Raw genomic sequence first — 20,808 nt, 5'->3', positions numbered from 1 at the left:
TTAATCGCCAATAATTCCTTTGAAATCTTGGCGATTTATAGATTACATGAATTCGCCGCGGACAATTTCGTTGATGAATTAGATACAATACTAGCATTAATTAAAACCGCTAACTTAATGATAAATGGAGATATTAATATTAACATTATTGATAAATCAATTTTATGTGATAAATACTTAATTAGAATGGCCAGTCATGGTCTAAAGTCACTAATCAATGAGCCCACCAGGGTTACAAAGCTAACAAAAACATGTATTGACCATGTCTTTTTACGAAGTAAACTTAACAGTAATTTCATTTGTGAAGCCCAAGTAATCAAAACATGTATAACCGATCATTGGTCAACTGTAGCTTGTATGAGGTACAATAAACCGGTTCAAGTTAAGGAAAAGAATAAAACCAAACAATTTTCAAAACTGGACATTGCACATTTGAAAACAGTTGTAAACAAAACAGATTGGAGTTCGGTCTTTTCAACAAATTCAGCTTCGACTTCCTTTGATTATTTTTCACATAAACTACAACATTGCATTAATGAGTCCTATAAAATTATAAACATAAAATCAAACTTTAAAAACCCTTGGATGAATGCAACTATAAAACATAATATTAAAATTAAAAACAAACTTTATAGAGATTTCTTGAAAAAACCAAATGACCCAACATTAGAACAGAGATACAAACAATTTAAGAATTTAGTTATAAACCAAATAAGATATGCGAAAAATAAGTACTTTTCAGACCAGTTAGAAAATAACATGAAAAATAGTAAAAACCAATTGAATTTGATAAAAGAGTTAACAGGTGCAAAGCATAAAGGTAGTACCCCAATTGTACTAAAAAATGAAATCGGGCAATTGATTGACAACCCCGATGAGGTTACGAATACCTTAAATAACTTTTTTTGCTCAGTGGCTGATGACTTGAGGAACGAAATCTTGTTCGATAAGGCAAACATCAATAGTGTATTTGACCCTTACAGGAATACCTTTGAAAGGACCTCAACTAAAGATTCAATTTTTCTTTACCCAACGTGCGAGGAGGAAATAATGAAAATTATAAATTCATTAAATGATAACAAAGCACTAGGTTATGACAATTTAACTCCTAATATAATAAAAACTATAGCTAATTCCATTGTACATGTTTTAGCCTACATTTTTAATTTAAGCTTAGCAGCTGGGGAATTTCCAGTAAAATTGAAAAAAGCAGTCGTTACACCGTTATATAAAAAGAATGATAGATATAATCCAAGTAATTATCGACCAATAGCCCTCTTACCAATTTTCTCAAAAATACTCGAAAAAATAGTAAAAGTTAGGTTGGTAAATTTTTTAACTAAGCATCAATTCTTTAGCAAAAAGCAATTTGGATTCCAAAGCAAATTAAACACTTGTTCTGCTCTTATTGAGTATATGTCGGATATTTACACAAATGTTAATAATGGTAAAGTCTGTGGAGGTATTTTCGTAGACCTGATGAAGGCATTCGATATGGTAGACCATGGAATTCTGTTGGAAAGGATGTATCATACTGGAATAAGGGGAGTTGCTCAAAAATGGTTCCGTTCCTACCTATCAGGACGAAGCCAAATCACAAGGGCAAATAATTGTGTTAGTGAGGAAGGTCGGGTAAAACTTGGCATACCACAGGGCTCAGTTTTGTCCGGTCCCTTGTTTCTGATTTTTATCAATGACCTTTGTAACGGCAAATTTAAAGGTAATTTAGTAGCTTTCGCTGACGATACAGCTCTGTCATACGAAGCAAACTCATTATGTGAGTTAAATACTAAAATGCAACATGACGTGAATGCTCTGAGGTGGTGGTTTACATCAAATTTAATGGTCATGAGCCCAAAAACCAAATATATCATATTCAACCTAACAAAACATACACACTTTGCAAAATCCCTGAAATATCACAACGTAACATGCCCTACAAGTTTTAACATTTGTAACTGTCAAGACCTTGAGCAAGTAGGAAGCATAAAGTATTTAGGCTTATACGAGGACAGCCAACTTAATTGGAAAGAACATATTTCATACTTAAAACTAAAATTAGTAAAATACATCCGTATATTCTACATGCTCAGAAGCGTATGTTATATACAGCTTCTTAGATCAATTTATTTCGCATTCATAAATTCAAAAATTGAATATGGCATAGAAATCTGGGGTGGGACATATTTTACCACATTAAAACCAATAATCACACTACAAAAAGCCTTCGTCAGAATAATACTAAACGAAACAAAAACCAAACCTTCTCTACCTCTTTTCCAAAGTTTAAACATTTTGCCCTTTAGAAACTTATACGTTTTTAAGGTTTTAAGAATTTTTTTTAATAGATGTGATACATACAGAATGAACCAGGGCTATATCATTAAGGAACGTGGGTAAAATGTATGTTCCGCGACCCAATTTATCCCACTTCAAAAAATATTTTTTGTACTTAGCACCAACGTTTTATAATCTACTTCCAAACTATATTAAAGAGTGTAAAAACAAGAACCAATTCAATAAAATTATACGTAACTACTTACTTAACCATAATGACATTAATCAATTTTTTACTACTCTAATATAAAGACATAGTGTTTTCCTTTGATAGTATAGTCTTAGTTATAGTTTGTTAAATAATGCCTAATACTTCAATAAGACGTAAGAATTAAGGAAGTTAATATTGTTTCATGTGAAGAAGCCACGTTTATGTTATTTTTAAATATTGTGTAGTATAACTGTGGTACTGATCCGGCCAGGCACTCTCTACCCTACTACTGAGTTTGTGTAAGATTCAAATATAGATCCCGCACAGGTTTATAACCTCAGGGCTTTATTGCTCTATGATTCTCTTTATTATTATATCCCATATTTTTAACAGTTAAGGTTTAAAAAAATTTTGTGTAAGTTCATAGGCATATTTGTATAAATAGTATAACCAGAATTGTGTTCAATACTATTGTGATTGTTTACAATAACTGTATATTATGTACATTGAGCAATAAAGAATTTTTCTATTCTATTCTATTCTATAATCATTTCACAAATGGAGGTACCAGATTGAATGAGGGTAATACGGTTATAGTTTTTATCCTATGATATAATACATACTCGTTTGAGTCTTTTGACATATGTCTCCTTATAATCCACTTGGCCCAGATACGTCAGATGCCATTTCTGTTTCATATTATGCTATTTTATTAAATCTGCGCACTCTAGACATGTCTGTAATATGTCAAGTTTTCTAGAAATAGTAGATTTTGTTTGTTGAATAATACATTTAATTTGAACCAAGATGACTTAAATTCACTCTGGAATTTATCCAATGCCATAACTGAACATATTTTTTGTTTTTTGTTCCAGGAGATTAAGTAAACTGTTATAGGTTGCTTGTTTATGAATATATTTCAATCAAATTTGGCAAATGTATTTATTGTATACTTATTTAATAATATTTTTATAAAAACTCACTTTATTACCCTCCCTGAAGCAGCAAACCTGGATACTTCTTAAACCTAATTTTATTTAAATGGATTTAAGTTAAAATCAAATCAGGTACGGAAATTGGCTTAGTCCGCAGTTGGGGGTATTTTTGTTTTTACAGATGTAAAATATGATGTACATATGCTTTTTAACCCCGAAAGACATGTAAGTGTTTCAAGGAATATTAAAATATGAACTCGGTTTTTTGAAAGGTACAGTAGCCACTTAAGCTGAGAGCGTCATATTTCCCTGTCCCATAAATACATTATGCCTTCAAAGGAACTATTTTACTTCTTAGTAAAACAGACAAGGCAACAAAGGTGTGTCGTTTATCACGTTACTGAAAGATATAAAACCACAAAAATGGTTTGTAGTCACGCATTTAATTTTTTTAACGAGAAATTGTTTTAGCCAATTATCAACTAAAATTAAGTATTCAATGACCAGTAATGGTTCTACTGTTGCACAATGGAAAATATTATATTGAAACTGATTTTAACACAGAAGTGTCATACTAGTTTTCCGTTATTTTTAAAATATCTGTTTACTGATTTTAAATTTGAACACCGTAGAACGATTAAGACACTTAAGTCAAAATTAAGAAAACAAGTGCTGATGCGATTCCATTGAGCCACTTTAAAATACTAGTGATGAGTAGTTAAGGAATAATGCTGGTTTACGACTCCCCAAAACCATTTGGGATTTTTAGCTATAATTTTTAAAATTAGTCTAGTGCTCAAAATGAAACCAAGATTTGAATTTTTGCACTATGGATCCATCCGTCATTCTATATAAATTTATAATCTAGAATGTATATGACCTTGACAGTACATAATTTGTTATATATTCGTTACAATATTTTTAACAATACCTCAATAATACTCTTCAATCCATCAATCTCACTGCAGTGTCCAATCATCACTTTATGATTGACGACATTTCCGTGATTTACTCAGAAATGACAGGTTGTCAAGAACAGCACTTCTTTTGAAACTTGTCAGATTTGTTAAGACCCTTTACATTTTGGTTTACAAATATACCAAAAGCGTTTTTTTTATATTTTCAATATTTTGTAAATATTCTTTTCTTAAACCCACACCCACATTATAATGTACTAAGCTCTGGCCTGGAACCATCTCACTAATGAATCAGGCATAGAGGGTCAAAGCCTTATCGCACGGGTAAAATCCATTGGTGATAGGCAGGATTTAAACCTCAGGGACTGAAACCCCTCAATTTATCATTAGAACAGCTTACTCCCTGTGTTTAAACATCAGGGTTGTGGACAATTTGAAATATTGAATTATTTATTATCAAATTATATTGATAGCTTTTTTATTATTATTATTTTATTGCTTCTAACTTGAACTGGATAATGTTTTGAAACTGGACCTAGCTGTTTCTGATCATTGCGTTTATCCTGCCTAATGAAATGGCTGATCTTATTCAGTAACAATGCTACAAAGATCATTTTACACCATTCTACACTCAACCCTCACACATATTTGTGTTAAAATATGCACCTAGGCGGCTTCCCTATCTCAATTATTGATTGTTATTTAAATCAGTGAGACCATAGTTAAATAGATAGATATCATTCGGCTGACTGTAGTTATAAACTTGCCCATCTGTTATAAATGTGTTTTAAATATTGCATTTAGTTAACACTATCGCAGATTCAGGGTGTTATATATAGTGCCAAAAGACATCATAAAGCATAATGAACTATATAACTGTGTTTTAACTTCACACTTTTAAGACAAAATTTAATTAATAATTTGGACAATGCCATGATAATTGACCTCCGTTATTAATGACTAATTCATTACCAAAGTGTCTAATTAATGTATTCAAAAGACCTCTAACATTGCATTTGTACATATTTTTTTTTGTTTAGTACAAGAATTATTAGTAAAAAAAATACAAATCAATCAGAATCAGTTTTTTAAGTATTTTGACATGCGATTGTATTGGACTATTGTGTAAATAAATCTTAATCGATTATTAACTGATATATTATTAATATTTTTGTTGTAATATTGTAAATCGTTACAAATAATTTAAATTCAATAAAAATATAGCTTACATAAAAAATGATCTTAATTAAAAAATTATTCAAATATTTGATAAAGTTTAAACCTTATTTGAATAAGTAAATCGTTAAACTTAATTTTTGGTAAGTAATAGTTAAACCTGTAAAGTATTAATTACGAGAATAAAAATGCGTAACCCATATAGATTAAAACCCTTCTGTTTATGGTTAGTATTTAAGATAGTAAAAAACCAACAATAGGCCAACTATTAAAACGAACACTATGAATCCATCCAATATTTATTCTCCTTTATAATCATTAATCATAAGGATTCATAATTTTCTAACAGTCAATTTATTAGCCACCATCACTCAAGGTACATAATTTTATGATTTTGTTTTAAAATTTATCGATGGTTTTGAATATTGAGTAGGCTCAAATAAAAAAAAAATATAAATATGATTAATATTATTAAATAAAAACACGATTATTTGGGTTACAAATGATCTTTCAGCACTAATAAAGCCTAATTACGTTATAAGCTCCATAGCAGATTGATACGCATATCAAAGGTAATGCATTCGCAGCACTTGTTATATTAGAGGATGATTGCATTGCATGTACATGAATGTGGCTAATTTGGTTTTATTTTATGATCCTGTTATGTTTTTGTAATATTTTTATTTTTATAACAGTTAATTTTTGGTATTGATGGTTTACCTTACGCAAGTGGATTTGGTTAAGTGTTTTTGTTATTTTAGAAACAATAAAAAACCAAGTAAAAATTAGTTCAAAGTTAGGAACTACAGATATTAACATCAAAGATTTTTTTATATTTCAAAAATAATAATAAATGTCTTTATTACAAGCAGACCTATTGACGTATTTTCAGTTTTTTTTTTACATTTTAACAACAAGAAACACAAAAACACACACACGCTGATTATTAGTTCGTTAAGTGAACAGATTTACAAGTCAAAAGATTTCACAATAATATTTTTATAATCTAGTATCCTATTCAAACAATATTATTCAAGTTAATATTCAAGTAATTCTCCGTTTTTGGATAGTATAATTTTTAAAGTATGTAGTTGGGAGTTTGAAATGTAAACAAAAGTTGTTAATAATAATAATAATTTAAAATAAAGGTCTTCATGCTAAAATAATATTACCTAAAATGTATGAGAAATGACTTACGAGTCTTCCCCAAATGATCCAAGTGTATACCTGAATATAATTGTTAATACTCCTCTTTATTAGTTATTAAAATGTTCAAGTGATTCTACCATGCTAATAACAGTCGAACTAGTAACTTATATTACAGTAACTTCGTTTTATCTGTGCCTTTTTTTTTTGAAATAATTTTATGTGTGCCTTATGCAATATTAAATATATAGGCTACTCGTTTAAAACTCGTAATGACAACCATTAATACATTTTTTAGCCAAGGGAACTTCTCTACTAAATAGCTAATGTGGGAAACTGTATTTTTTATTAGTTTTTTTTGGTACCAAACAAAATTAACATTAAATACGCTTGAAAACAACGGAATTACAAACTTGGAGACCCTGAAGGCTTTAAAACGAGAACATACTTTACTGAGCAGCGCATTAAACTTCTCCCTTTAACATCAACAGTTTTATTGCTTGGATTTGTGCGCTACTAAAAGATTACTAAATATTACTGCTAGCGTTTTTTGAAGGGGAGCAGATGGAAAGGAATAAAAAAGGACAATTTAAAACTGGAGACTCACTGAATTGGTTTCTACTTTATTGCATTCTAAAGAGTATTCATTTAACTTTTTTATTGATGTATGTCTTAAGCATTTAAATGTTAAATTTATCATTTTTAAATAATAAATATCGTCGTTATGAACTGTTAAAAACTTAATTTTCATCGAAATTACAGGTTGGTTTATTGCATCAACCAAATTATTCTTATCTCCCACATAAGGATAGAAAACGTATTTTTTACAATGATATACGCTACGTCAAGTTTTAAATGTCCTCATTATTTTACGATCCATGAAAAACTAAGCGGCTTAATCGTATTTTAAGAGTAACAGTAATAGTATGATCCAGTATTTTTAAATTGCAATTTTTAATTATACAAATAAAAATATCTAAAATATAGGTAAATGTATTAATTTAGTGATAGGTATTTACCTAACGATTTTATAGCCACATAGCATACATTGTGAATTTTACAGCTAATTCAAAGCCTAAATTTATTTAGCTCTCTATGTACATGATAGGTTATAGTCATACTACATGCTACTAACTCATTAATCATTAACCATACTAACTCTGCACAAATATGGTTTTCATCAAATAAGTTGCTTTGCAATAATGATAAAACTCAAGATTTATTGCTAAGCATGGCAGGTAGAAGTAACTATAAATCAGTAAAGCTTCTTGGTTTTCATTTGGATTCTAGACTTGATTGGAATGATCATATATATGGCATTTGTAAGAAAATTTCCAGAGTGTCTTTTTTAATGTGAAAACTTAGAGATTGTGTGAGGGATGAGTATTTGAGGATATCTTATTTTTCTTTTGTCCAATCACATATTTGTTATGGAATAGTTTTGTGGGGTCACTCTAGTGCTGTACACGACATTCTCATAATTCAAAAGAAAATCTTGAGAACTATGTGTAGAGTGGATGAAGTGGAACACTGTAAACCATTGTTTATCAGACTAAATATCATGACAGTAATAAACCTTTACATCTACCAAGTACTTATTCACACAAAACTACACCTTTCAGATTTCACCACCAGAGACCACTTTCATGCACATGACACGAGAGGCAAGGCTAAGCTGGATCTACCCCAACATAGGTTGGCCAAAACAGGTAAATCCTTTAAAGCCAACTGTGTAAGGTTTTTTAATAGGCTCACCCAAACTGCAAAACTCATCCCATTTAATCACTTCAAAAAAACTATAAAAAATTGGCTAGTTGAAAACCCTTTTTATTCGCTTGATGAATTCGAAATGTCAGAGTTTAATGTTAAGTTTTAACCTGTTGTACATAGTTTTTAGTTAATTTTAATTTAATGTATTAGCATTTAGTAAGAATATTTGACTGTTCCTATTTCTGTATTGCTATGGATCAATGGAATAAATACTCTTGACTCTTGACATGTATTTGGTATTTTAATCTAAGTGCCAAACAAACACATGTAGGCTAAGAAATAAAATTTCTGCTCTTGACTTATTTTACTAAACTTTACATACAACTCCAGAAATGATTTAAAACTTTCTTTGATTGAAATCGTTTTAAAACGTAAATGTCTTTCAGGGAAATATGTTGCGTTCTGAGATGTCTAACTAAAGTCTCAGATTTTTAGACAAAATTTAGAGAATAATCCCACAGTGAATCGAATTAAACTATTTATATATTACATTTATTGAGGATGCAGCTTGATTAGTTTTAAGTGGAGACGTCAGTCCTATTAAACCTTCAATAGTATTACTAATGTTTATTGATTTTTATTTCTTAAATATGTTTAGTTTCTGTTTTTTTGTTTGTTTGTTTTGGCGGAATTCGTTTTAAGAGATGCCATAACTCTGGAAGAGTTACTATCTTGCGCTTAATATAGAATATGTATCAATATAGAATCAGGTAGGCCACATATATAGAATATGTCTTCGTTAACACTATTTACGTGAGTTACGTACACTACTTTACCTACGACAATGTTTTAATTACTAAAAACCACCACTCATAACTTTTAGAGAGGTTATGTTTTTGTTTATAACCTCTCATTGCCACTGACAGTGATGCAATGAAACGTTGAACCATACACTAATTGCACCACTCAAAAATTAAATTTACGTGAACAGCTGATTAGTTGAATCATTACAATTTTACTTCTTCTCTCTCAATCCTTGCTTTACTTTTACTCAATCTTACTACTACCTTTAATTGAATACATGCAAAATATAATATTCTGATAACTGTGGATGTTTTTATGTGACATTTTTTGTATTGCGAAAATGGTTAGACTAAAAATAAAAACAATTTACAATGTGTAACTGGTTTATTACAGAATAAATCATTTGTCAACTTAATTTTAACCTAGGCTTTGGCTAATATAGGATATAATTATAGTAGGCTAATATAGTTACTGAGAAATAAAATGTATGTTGACATTGATTTGTCTCTAATAGAATTTTAAACACTAAACTAGATCAAGATAAACCATTTATTGTTATGATGAATGAATTCTCGCTTTGTAATTCCATGAGCGGAAATGAGCCTCTGAACGGAATCAAAGAATATCTTTGTTGCTGAATCATTTATTGTTTTAGAAAGGGGGTTTGTTTTGTTTAGTGTTCAGTGTTAGATTGCTACATGATGTATGTTTGATTAGAGTTTTAACATAAATTAAGTATTTTAACTTCTCGCACTCTAATGTAAACAGAAAATCCAAAGTTTTTGTGAAACTGTAAAAGGCACGAGTTTGTGCGAAAAAAGTGAGAGGTTAAAATAAAAGGTTAAAGAGGTTAAAACTATAAACAGTCGCTGAATTTATGAAAGAATTTTTAATCTCGCAAAACACAACCAAAAAGGTTAAGGTAGCTTTAATTGTGTCACATCTACCAAACTGTCGATACAGATTTCGATAAATTGAGACTTAACGGCAAATGTTTTTGGCAAGCAATTACAGGAATTGGTCTCTGAGGACTTTGGTAATCTTGAAAATACCTTGATACGTAACCAAGTTTCATGACTTGTAGTAGATTTTCAAATACGTTTTTGGTAATAATATAATATATTCAGTAACACATGTTGTCTAAGGATGCTCGTAAAATTTAAATATCACCCTAACCAATATACGTAGTTTAGTGAAACGACACATAAAAGGTCAGATTTATCAAAACTACGGGCAAATACAAACGATTGCTTATATTTTCAAATTATTATAGGTATGATGTTAGGTAGTTAACCCCATAAGAATATGACATCCAAGCGATTCTCAAACTAACCACTTCAACTTTTAAATAACGCTAAATACATATTGATCACTTACATGTCTAAATGATACAAAAACGTTGTTTATGGGTTTGAATCAACCTGTATGTATGAGAATATACTTTAGAGTGCACCTACCAACCTGTGCGAAGCCTACAGTAGCTACTTCTGTTGAAAGCCTCATATTTTCCTGTCGCATAAATACATTATGTTTCTTCTCTAGAGTATCTCTCTCTCTCTGGAGTTTAGTACTGTATGTAACAGTTCGACATTTAGTCTATTTAGTTTTATAATTTAATACATGTAAATTCGTGATTGCACATTCTATCAATTATCTTGAGAGCATTTAACGCCATAAACAGGTTTGTGCATATCATGGTTTATTTTTAAACTACTTATTATAATAAAAAATTATAAATTTATATAAATTCATCCTGGTAAAATAAGTACAAAATCATCAATACAATTGCCAAAATATTTAATAGAAACAATACGACGGTCGCACATTCTGAAAACAACACAATTCAAAAGTTTTTCTGTACCAAACCTGTTGCCACAAGCGCAAATAAAGTATCTAAAGTTAACTGTGACAAATGTCGAACGTACTACATCGGCCAAACTGGAAAATCTTTTAAACAAGGACTTAAAGAAAATATACCTAAAATATCACAACATCAGCAATCCAGTTATGCCAAAAATTATTTAATATCAGAATCACACAACTACATATCTATTGATACATGGAAATAGTTGAAGTATTACGAAAAAATTTTAAACTCGATGATAAAGAAGAAATAACCATCCACAAAGCTAAAAACTCGACCCATGTAAAATTTTAAATTATCAGACTTCTTTCCAGTCAAATATTATATTTGGTACATATTGACAAGTTAAAAATCAAAGAAGTATAAGATAAGAAGAACAAATCAAACTGAAATACAGGTGGCACTGGAGAGAAGAAGAAACATAATGATTCAGTCAGTTTTGTTCAGTCAGTGGTAGTGATACGACAGTGCTGGCCTACCTGTACAGTTTGAATCAGTATTAACAATTTTTATTCCCTTTTTACCATTTTTTCAACATGACAAGTTTCAATTATTGAGATTGTGACAGTTTAGAGAACACATTGAAATACCACAATGTATACATTGATACATTGATGATATTGATAATACATTGATGATGTTTTGCATACCAAACGACCTGATGAAGAAACGAAAACGTGTTAAAGCACGAACCTACTCGTCATACCAACAACTGTGGTTGGGTAAGGTAATCATTTTGTTTTATCATTAATACATTCCAACCAAGGATCACAATGAATAATAGAACACAAAAGTTGCATTTTAACACATTATATATAAAATATTCCACTTTCCTTTATGAATACAGATGTTTAATGGTTCCCTTCAACAAACCGCTATCTTTATACACAATTGTCACGACCCTCGCGTGTCCGGTTTTATCTGTTTTGGTTTAGTACAACTGTGATACATTAAAAGTGCAATTCTTTAAATTAATTTCTTGGAGGCAACAATTGTGTCGTTCCATATGTGTAAAATGAAATACAATTGTTTTTAAAACGTAACACTTGGAAAATAATGTAGACGTTACAGCTCATAACCACATTCATGTCAAAGTGTCACCTGTTTTCTAACCAAACTGACCGTAGATGAATTGAGCCATCGACAGAGTGCACTGATGTGGTTACTGGTTTCAATCGAATACGCCATCTTTAATGCCAAGTCAAACTGATAGGACTGATAGGATATTGTAAGTTATAGCCTTTTTTATTTCAGATTTACCATATCGTTAGAAACCCCAAGGCATCTAATACGTCTGAATTAGATTGTAGTGCACTATGTGAATGGTCCATACAGATATGTTCCTTGTAATGAAAGAAAATATTCAATATCTGGTCAATATGGATAAGCTATCTACTTTACTGTACTAGCCATACATTGATTGATTATACACTAATAGATAAGAGTTGGTTGATTCTGGATAAGTGTAACTTAATCCTATTAAGGTTCTATTCGGTATATTTTTTTATGTAATAAGATTGATGGATACCTAAAATAGGTCTCCGCTATGATAAATTATCATATACGTTTCACATATTTAAAAACTAATGTATAAAAAAGGAGAACCGTAAATCCCAGCAATACACTTTCGGTGACTAATATAAACTAGGTTCTTCTTCAAAACCTGTCATCGATTTTGACATCGGATTATGTAGATAATCTGTATATAATTATTGTTGTTTCATTATTTTACTTAATTATCAAATCATACAAATAAAAAAAAATAAACGAGGGGCTCTCAATCAATCTGTAAAAACACAGAAGTGAGAATGTGAAGTGTTGTTGTGAGAGACTGTCAGTTCCATGACACTCTTGGTTTGATGTCTGAAATGTCATCAATCACAAATCGCTGAATGTACAACAGTGAATGTGATTGATGTAGTACAAAGGCGTTGTTCTGTAAAACTCTAACTTATTTCACGACAGGAACTTGTTGGATTTAACATTTTAAACCATTAAAAATAGGTTTTAAATAATTGGGTTTTTAGTCAACATTCAAATGTATTGATTTATATTTAAATATTTAAGTAAATAAGTACAACTGAGCACCCTGAATTTTATATTTTATAAAAAGAAGTGACATGTTTCGGAGATTAGTCCATTTTCAAACTTCGAAATACATTAAACACTTAACCGTTGTTTATATTGTTTGTTTGAAAATAAATATAATTTATATATACAGATGGTTTATAGAACTAGACAGGATTTGGAAACACTTTTTTGTTACTGATTATTTAATTTTAAAATTTGGTCAAGGATTGGGTTTCTTGAAGGAATTTTGCTATTTAAAATATGATTTGGATTTTTTAGATATATTCTTCAGTTGAATCCATTCGATTTCCTTTGTTTAAAACTTTTAGAATTTTCATGTTGTTTTTTTAAATTTGTGTAATTGTGGTTGGTCGATAAAAGGTGTTCAGCAAAGTTTGATTTCATGGATGTTCTGTTGTTACTCTTAAGAGCTTGAATGTGCTCTTTGAATCTAGATTTATAAGAGCGTCCTGTCTGACCAATGTAGAAGTGTTCACAATCAGTGCAGTTAATTTTGTAAATGCCAGATTTGTCATAGATGTATTGATGTTCTTTATTTGTATTAATGTTATTTGCTATCATATTGAAAGCGTTATTTTTATTTTTATTATTTATTATTTACATTTACTAACAGAGCAGCACAGTCATTATGTTTGGTTTACCGTGTTAAACTTTGCATAAAATAAATTACATCTTTATATAGCCGGTTGTTTGTTGAAAACTCTAGCAGTTTTTAACTGTTCAATTCATATGCAAAGATTTGTTTAAGCTAGATAAAATGTTATCAATATCAACGAAATTTGCTACCGACAACAAGTATTATGTTACAAGATTGTATTCTGTAAATCGTAAAATTATAAGTAAATGAAGGAGCATAATCATTTTATTGATTACAAATTATCATATCTAACTTGTATTGTGAGAAATTACAAGATGAATATAGACATGGGATTTCTAAAAACGATATGACTAGATATAGATACTAGTTGAAGAAAATGAATTTAAATTGGATAACTGAGATGTTTGATTTACTATGGTGATAATTTCAGCAGTTGAGTTTCTTGTTAAAATATGTTCGTACCCTTTAGTGACTTACTTCAATGGACTGTATGTATAAATTAACGCATTTGAGAATTACACGTCATTATGTAAAAAGACGGCACAGAGTTTCTTGGGACTCTCAGGAATTTAACACTTTGATCCAACATTCATAAATGAACTTCTAATCAAAAGGAATGTCTAACTCACTTACTTGACTCTTTTCATTAGGGCTCTTTTGAAGACGACTTGCCATATACAATAGTAATATTGAAATAATAGAAAGTTTTATATAAGAAACTCATGATTGGTTTTATGTTTTATATATACTTTGGATGCTTATATACTTAAAACTAAATATTAATAATTATTGCATTAAATTTTATTTTCGGGGCAGTGGGTCTCTTATAGGCCTATAGGGGTATCATTGTACACAACGCGTTTAAGAGTTCTGTAACTTAACATTTTGTAACGATTTAATTCCTAAAGTGTGGGAAACGAGTGTTATTATTAAAAAAATTGTTAAGCTCAACTATTAAAGCACCTTCTTTGACATTAGTGTAACGAGAATGAATTTAGTTTGAAATCCTCTATTCTCTTGTGTGTTGGGTCTTTGATTGAACGTGAATGTGTGAACCTACCATTATTAAATAATTGCACAAGTTTTTTAACAATTTTAGTTTAGATATGTGAATATTCATAAATGTTAAAATTGTAATCATTTACTTTGATTGTAAAATTTTAATACAATTATCTCAGTTGCAATACAGTGTATTTAGTAGCAGGAAATAATCTATGTAAATGGTTTTGTGCTATTTTTAGTTTTAAATTAAAACCCATACCAATCCCATTCAACGCAGCCTTACGTTTAGTTTGTAGATTTTAATAAGCTAAAATATTTGAATCATTCATCTTTAAATTTGATAAATCTTAAACAAAACTGATGCAATTATTGTAATATCCACAAACAGCACATCGTTATGTTTCATTCCACGTTCTCATTTAAAACAATCGTTGTATTCAACATGTTTTGACAGGTTTAGAGTGGGTCCTTGTAGAAGAATAGAAGTACGTTGTTAAAATTACTGAGATGTGTTTAACTAGATTGGTTTAGTTGTTGTCTTAACACGTATGCTATTATTTCAAAACTTTGTATTCGAGTTCTTTTAATTAAATTGGACCGTAGTGTGTTGTTATGGTTTTGGTACAATCTGACATGTAGGATATTTTTTGTATTATATGTATTTTTTGTGGGGTGTTGTTAACAGGGCGTGTAGCTACTGTATGATTTACATACTATGAGGGGGAGGACAATGGTCACAATTTTATAATTTTGCAGTTGATGAAAAAAACAATTACGAGACGTTAGTTGTTTACAGCCCAATACAGATGACAACAGGCATAATATACTAAGTGACAAACTTAATTACTTTTACAGATTTGTCTGAATATAATCCGTATATTCTAATTTAGGCAAACTTTAGCTATAATATATTTGTAGTCTTAGTTTATACAAAATTAAAAACATCAAGTTATTTAACTGTTTTATAATCATACCAATCTATTCTAGGCATATACATTTTAATTCTATTGAATGCATTACCTTTGGTTTTGCGAAAAAAATAATTGAGCCCTGATAATTTACTTAATAGCCTTTAGAATAGAGGGAAAATATAAAATGGTGGTTGACCTCTTTTTGTACAAAAAAATTATAATAAATAGCCACTTATTTAAGACAGGTAGCCTCATTTATCGAATATGAACTACACGGTCACATGTAAAAGAAATATTATGTAAATGGTTATGAGAGAAACAGTTTTTTGTATCCTTTTTCTGCAATGGTCCTTACAATAATGTACGAGTTAACATTGAATCGTCTTAGAAAACTTTAAAGATTAAAATAGTCTTCTTTGGAGCAGTATGCAAATCTGGTATTTGAATTAAAAGTCAACTTTTACTCAACAAGGTATGCTTATTTAGTTTACATTACAACGTTCCTAAACAAAGTTGAAAACTGCCACCTAGTCTTTTATCAGCTCTGTATGGCCATGAATACCAAATATGTGGTCAACACATCAAGATGCATATTTCCTCGTTTGGGTTGTTTTATATATTTCAGAATACTTTGGTAGCTCTGGTGGTTCGGGTTGTCACTTTATGTGCCGTTTGGGATGTTTAATAATAATAGGATGGACGTGACAGGTGACATAGTGTACAGTCACATCTGGCCACTATAGGTGTGGTACAGTCACATTCAGTTACTATAGAGTAGTGTTAGGGAATTACCTTAAACTGTTGTATAATAAAATATCAATTTATGGAAAATTTATTAAGAATTACATTTAACGTAGTAGGTCAACACAACCATTTGAAAATTCTTACGAGCATTTAACTTATCGTAATATAAAATCAAGACTAAAAGCACAGACCCTGTGCTAAAAGACAGCTTATGTAGTGAAGCACGGGTATGACTGCTAGTCGTAATATAAAATCAAGACTAAAAGCACAGACCCTGTGCTAAAAGACAACTTATGTAGTGAAGCACGGGTATGACTGCTAGTCGTAATATAAAATCAAGACTAAAAGCACAGACCTTGTGCTAAAAGACAACTTATGTAGTGAAGCACGGGTATGACTGCTAGTCGTAATATAAAATCAAGACTAAAAGCACAGACCCTGTGCTAAAAGACAACTTATGTAGTGAAGCACGGGTATGACTGCTAGTCGTAATATAAAATCAAGACTAAAAGCACAGACCTTGTGCTAAAAGACAACTTATGTAGTGAAGCACGGGTATGACTGCTAGTCGTAATATAAAGTCAAGACTAAAAGCACAGACCCTGTGCTAAAAGACAACTTATGTAGTGAAGCACGGGTATGACTGCTAGTCGTAATATAAAGACAACTTATGTAGTTAAATCTTGATCATTGTTTGGGAGTAATTATTTTCCAACTAAAGACCATAACTTTTCGTCCAACATAATCTTAACTTTATTCTTATTAATATACTAAATATTGAGTAAACCGCTTAAAGTTACTTTATAATATTTGACGTGACTCAAATTTATCAATAAACATTCTGTTAAGAGTAAAAGTTTAAAAATAAGGCTCAGAGTCAACACTAAAGCAAAACTTCAGCTAAACTTAGCAAGTTAGGTTGAAAATCTTTGTGTTTAAACGAACTACTTCACGGGAATTAAATGCGACGTAAGAGTTTTACAGATACTAGATACCTCTTATCCAATTACTAAAAGCACTTACTTATCCTTACTATTATAAAAGCAATTGTGACAGTGCAATGCTGTGGAAAATAATGACAGTCATATGTTAAATAAATGATATATAATATTGAAATGCTTTATTTTGTAAAGTTAATCATACAAATTGAATTAATTGGAGAAATATTACTGGCTTATGTGATATTATATTTAACAAAAATTAATTTGTATTGACATGAATATATTTGATCAAATAAATTATCTTAATTTCTTTTCATTTATGTAAATCTTACATACAATTTATTTTTACAGTATATAGATTCTCTTTAAATAAAAATATTGGATTTTAATGTTTTCAATTTATATATAATATTATTAACAAAGTGATTTCAGTTGCTCTACAACTGTAACATTAAATAAACTTGAAATTAAAAGTGAATATCGTGGAGGCTACTGTTTACATTATTCTAATTTGAATCACATTAAATAAAGGACACACTAAAATGTAGAATGGTTTGATTGGAGACCCGCATGGTACACAGTTGCCTGATTTAATTCAGCTTCAATGCACAAAATCTCTCTGGTTCAAAATATAACTGACCTGCTAGGCTCTGTATAAGGTCAATGATAAGTTTAATACCTGCAACGCATACAATACAGTTAAAAGTTACTTTCTTTTAATATTACTTTTTTGCAAAAATTACGATTAAATTTGTATATGGATAACTTAAAAAAAAAACATTTTGTTTGTCAAATATCCAATTTACAAACTCAAATGGTCAAACAGATTCGATTAAGCTCAGTTAGCCTTACACGGGCGTTTTATTGATTGTGTAATCCAATTTGATCGAATCATCTGTCAAGTCGAATCATTTGATTACAAGAAATCTCGACCATTGAACGTTGAATTACATTATACCAATGAAACAGAATTCAACAAATTTCTATTCTTATTCACTGCGTGTCTTTGTTGTTTTGAGTTTTTGTACATTTTGTTTAACACTAAATGAATGAATTAATGTTATTGAAGACTAATGGACACGTTTTTGTTTTAAAATGACTATTATTTTATATTTTTTTATACTTACAGTAAAGAAAAACGAAATAAATCAAATTTCACAATTCACCAAATGGCTTTTGAACCTTGCGGCAGCGCCAAAATGTGACGAACCTAAAAGTTTGGTTCACCTATTGAGGCCACAAACGGGGAGAAATATCTCTGGTGAAGAGAGGTTTCTTTCTATTGCAGGGTTCTCTCCATTAACAACCATGTTTCGATATGTTCAAACCTGGTTGAAAAATGATTTCTTAGACTTGTAAGCTGAATAAACACTGTCGATAAAGAATCAGAGTTATTATTTATTACTCATAAGTATTTTAATTTTTGTGTTTCATCACAACCACAGTTATTACTAACATAAAAAAAGATAAGCCAGCAATATAGAATCAACTATTGCCAAGTAGTGTCCCTATTCATCAAAAAAGTAATTTAAAATCTATTTAAACCACGAGCAAAAAGTACATTGAACAGTAAAAAGACGCAACAAAGCTTTCAATAACGTTGTTTAAGCTGTCAAATTATTGGATTGTACCGAGTGGTTGATCGTGATGTATTTGACAGGCGATTGACGTTAACAAGCACCAAATAAACGATTAAATTAAACACTACTGTATTTATTACTGATTTCAATATTAATACAAATACAACCAATGAAATGTGGTATTAAGTATTAATGTTACTCTCAGTACTCACGATTGCTTTTGGTTAAGATTAAACGATTTATTTGAAATAAATGTCCAAGTTTATGATGTTGAAGAGAGTAAGTCTCGTGGACAGTACAATGATTTAAAACAATTAATTTATAAGAGTATTAAATAAATACCAAATCTCCCTTTTATTGTTCAAAGGTAATGCTAAACAGAAATACTATCACGGAAACTAAATGGATAGATAAAAATTTAATTGGCATTAAGAGTATATTAGTTGGCTGTGGTATGTAAATTGAATGAAAAATATTAATAATTTGTGAATTAGAGGATTTCTTATACGTTTTTGGGCAAATATCAGAGGACATAAGAATTACATACTAACAGTTCCAGTGTCTAGGCCTGTTTAAACATTAAGGCATCAATGTAACGGAAATGTATATTTTTATTTTAAACTTAAATTCATGTTACCGTTCATTTAAGTTCTTCATACTTTCATAAATGTTTAGTTAGATTTTTGCAATATTATTTATGAAAAAAAATAAAAATAAAAAGTATATATTTTATTAATAAACAACTTTCTTTCATGGAAAATTAATTGCATACAATTAATTATGTAAATAATGAAAATAAAAACAGATCCTGAAGATTTTGAGTCTAGATCCTAGGTTTGTGTCAGGTAATCTTTAAAATTAGGCAAATATATTATGGAGCAACCTCGTCGATGTATATGTATTATGTAACCGAGGCTTGTCACACTTGATTATGTCTATGTAAAATATTAAAATACATCTCGTATGAACATAGGTGTACCAATTAAAATTTATTTTCGTGGATTAATGCCCCAAAGTGTTTTGTAGTCTAAACTACTTATAAATAACCTTGCCCCCAAAAAAGTGTAAAAACGTATGTTCATTCAAGCATTTAGGTGCATTGGGCAAAATAAAATTTTTTGTTATATAATGGAAACCAAATTAGGAAAATCCACGAATTGGTTTTAATAATCAAACAGTATTATAACGATCATTCCTATAATTATTAGCTTAAATATTATTGTAGGCACTTAAAACCTGTTCTCATGCCATTTCCTTCTTGAAACTCATTGAAACCCAAATATATTACCTGTTACGTTATAATTTATTTTTTAATACAAAATGCACGAGTAAAAAATCTTACGATTTCCGACAATATTTGCCATCTTTTTAAAACAAATAATTTAAATAATCTATTTCAAATTGAAATCATAGCCTATTTTAGGTTCTCAACATCACAGTTTACTGAACCAAGCGTCGTCATTTAAAATTTTTCATTAACAAACAATGAGTAAACGAAATAATCGTTCAGTTGAGAAAATAATACGTCCGGAAACTGCATCGCAATAATAACAAAAACTCTCTTATACATTAATGAGAGATTTCCTCTCGAATGTTTGTTATTTGACGTAGGTTCGTAAGCTGATGTGTGCGTGTTCGTTATTTGAAGCAAAGAGTAATGAGGTTACTTTCAATGTTGAATAGGTTCGTTTATTTTACATTTCCCACAAACATAAGAATTTTTGTGAGTTTTCAAAGGATAAATAAAAAAGAACAATACATAAATCAATAGAATAACAGTTAACTCATTACCATAGGAAAAACTAATCTATGTTATATAGATTCTTTTACTAATTGATATAAGTGAAAGGTAAAACTCACACTACAGTTAAACATATATATTTTTTATTAGCAAAGAATCC

Source organism: Macrosteles quadrilineatus, unplaced genomic scaffold (genome assembly GCF_028750875.1).
Source record: "Macrosteles quadrilineatus isolate MER2022 unplaced genomic scaffold, UCM_ALF_1.0 Scaffold_9__3_contigs__length_116548681, whole genome shotgun sequence".
NCBI classification, from domain to species: Eukaryota; Metazoa; Arthropoda; class Insecta; order Hemiptera; family Cicadellidae; genus Macrosteles; species Macrosteles quadrilineatus.
The sequence above is the reverse complement of the archived record's forward strand: the minus strand, read 5'-3'. Positions refer to the sequence as shown.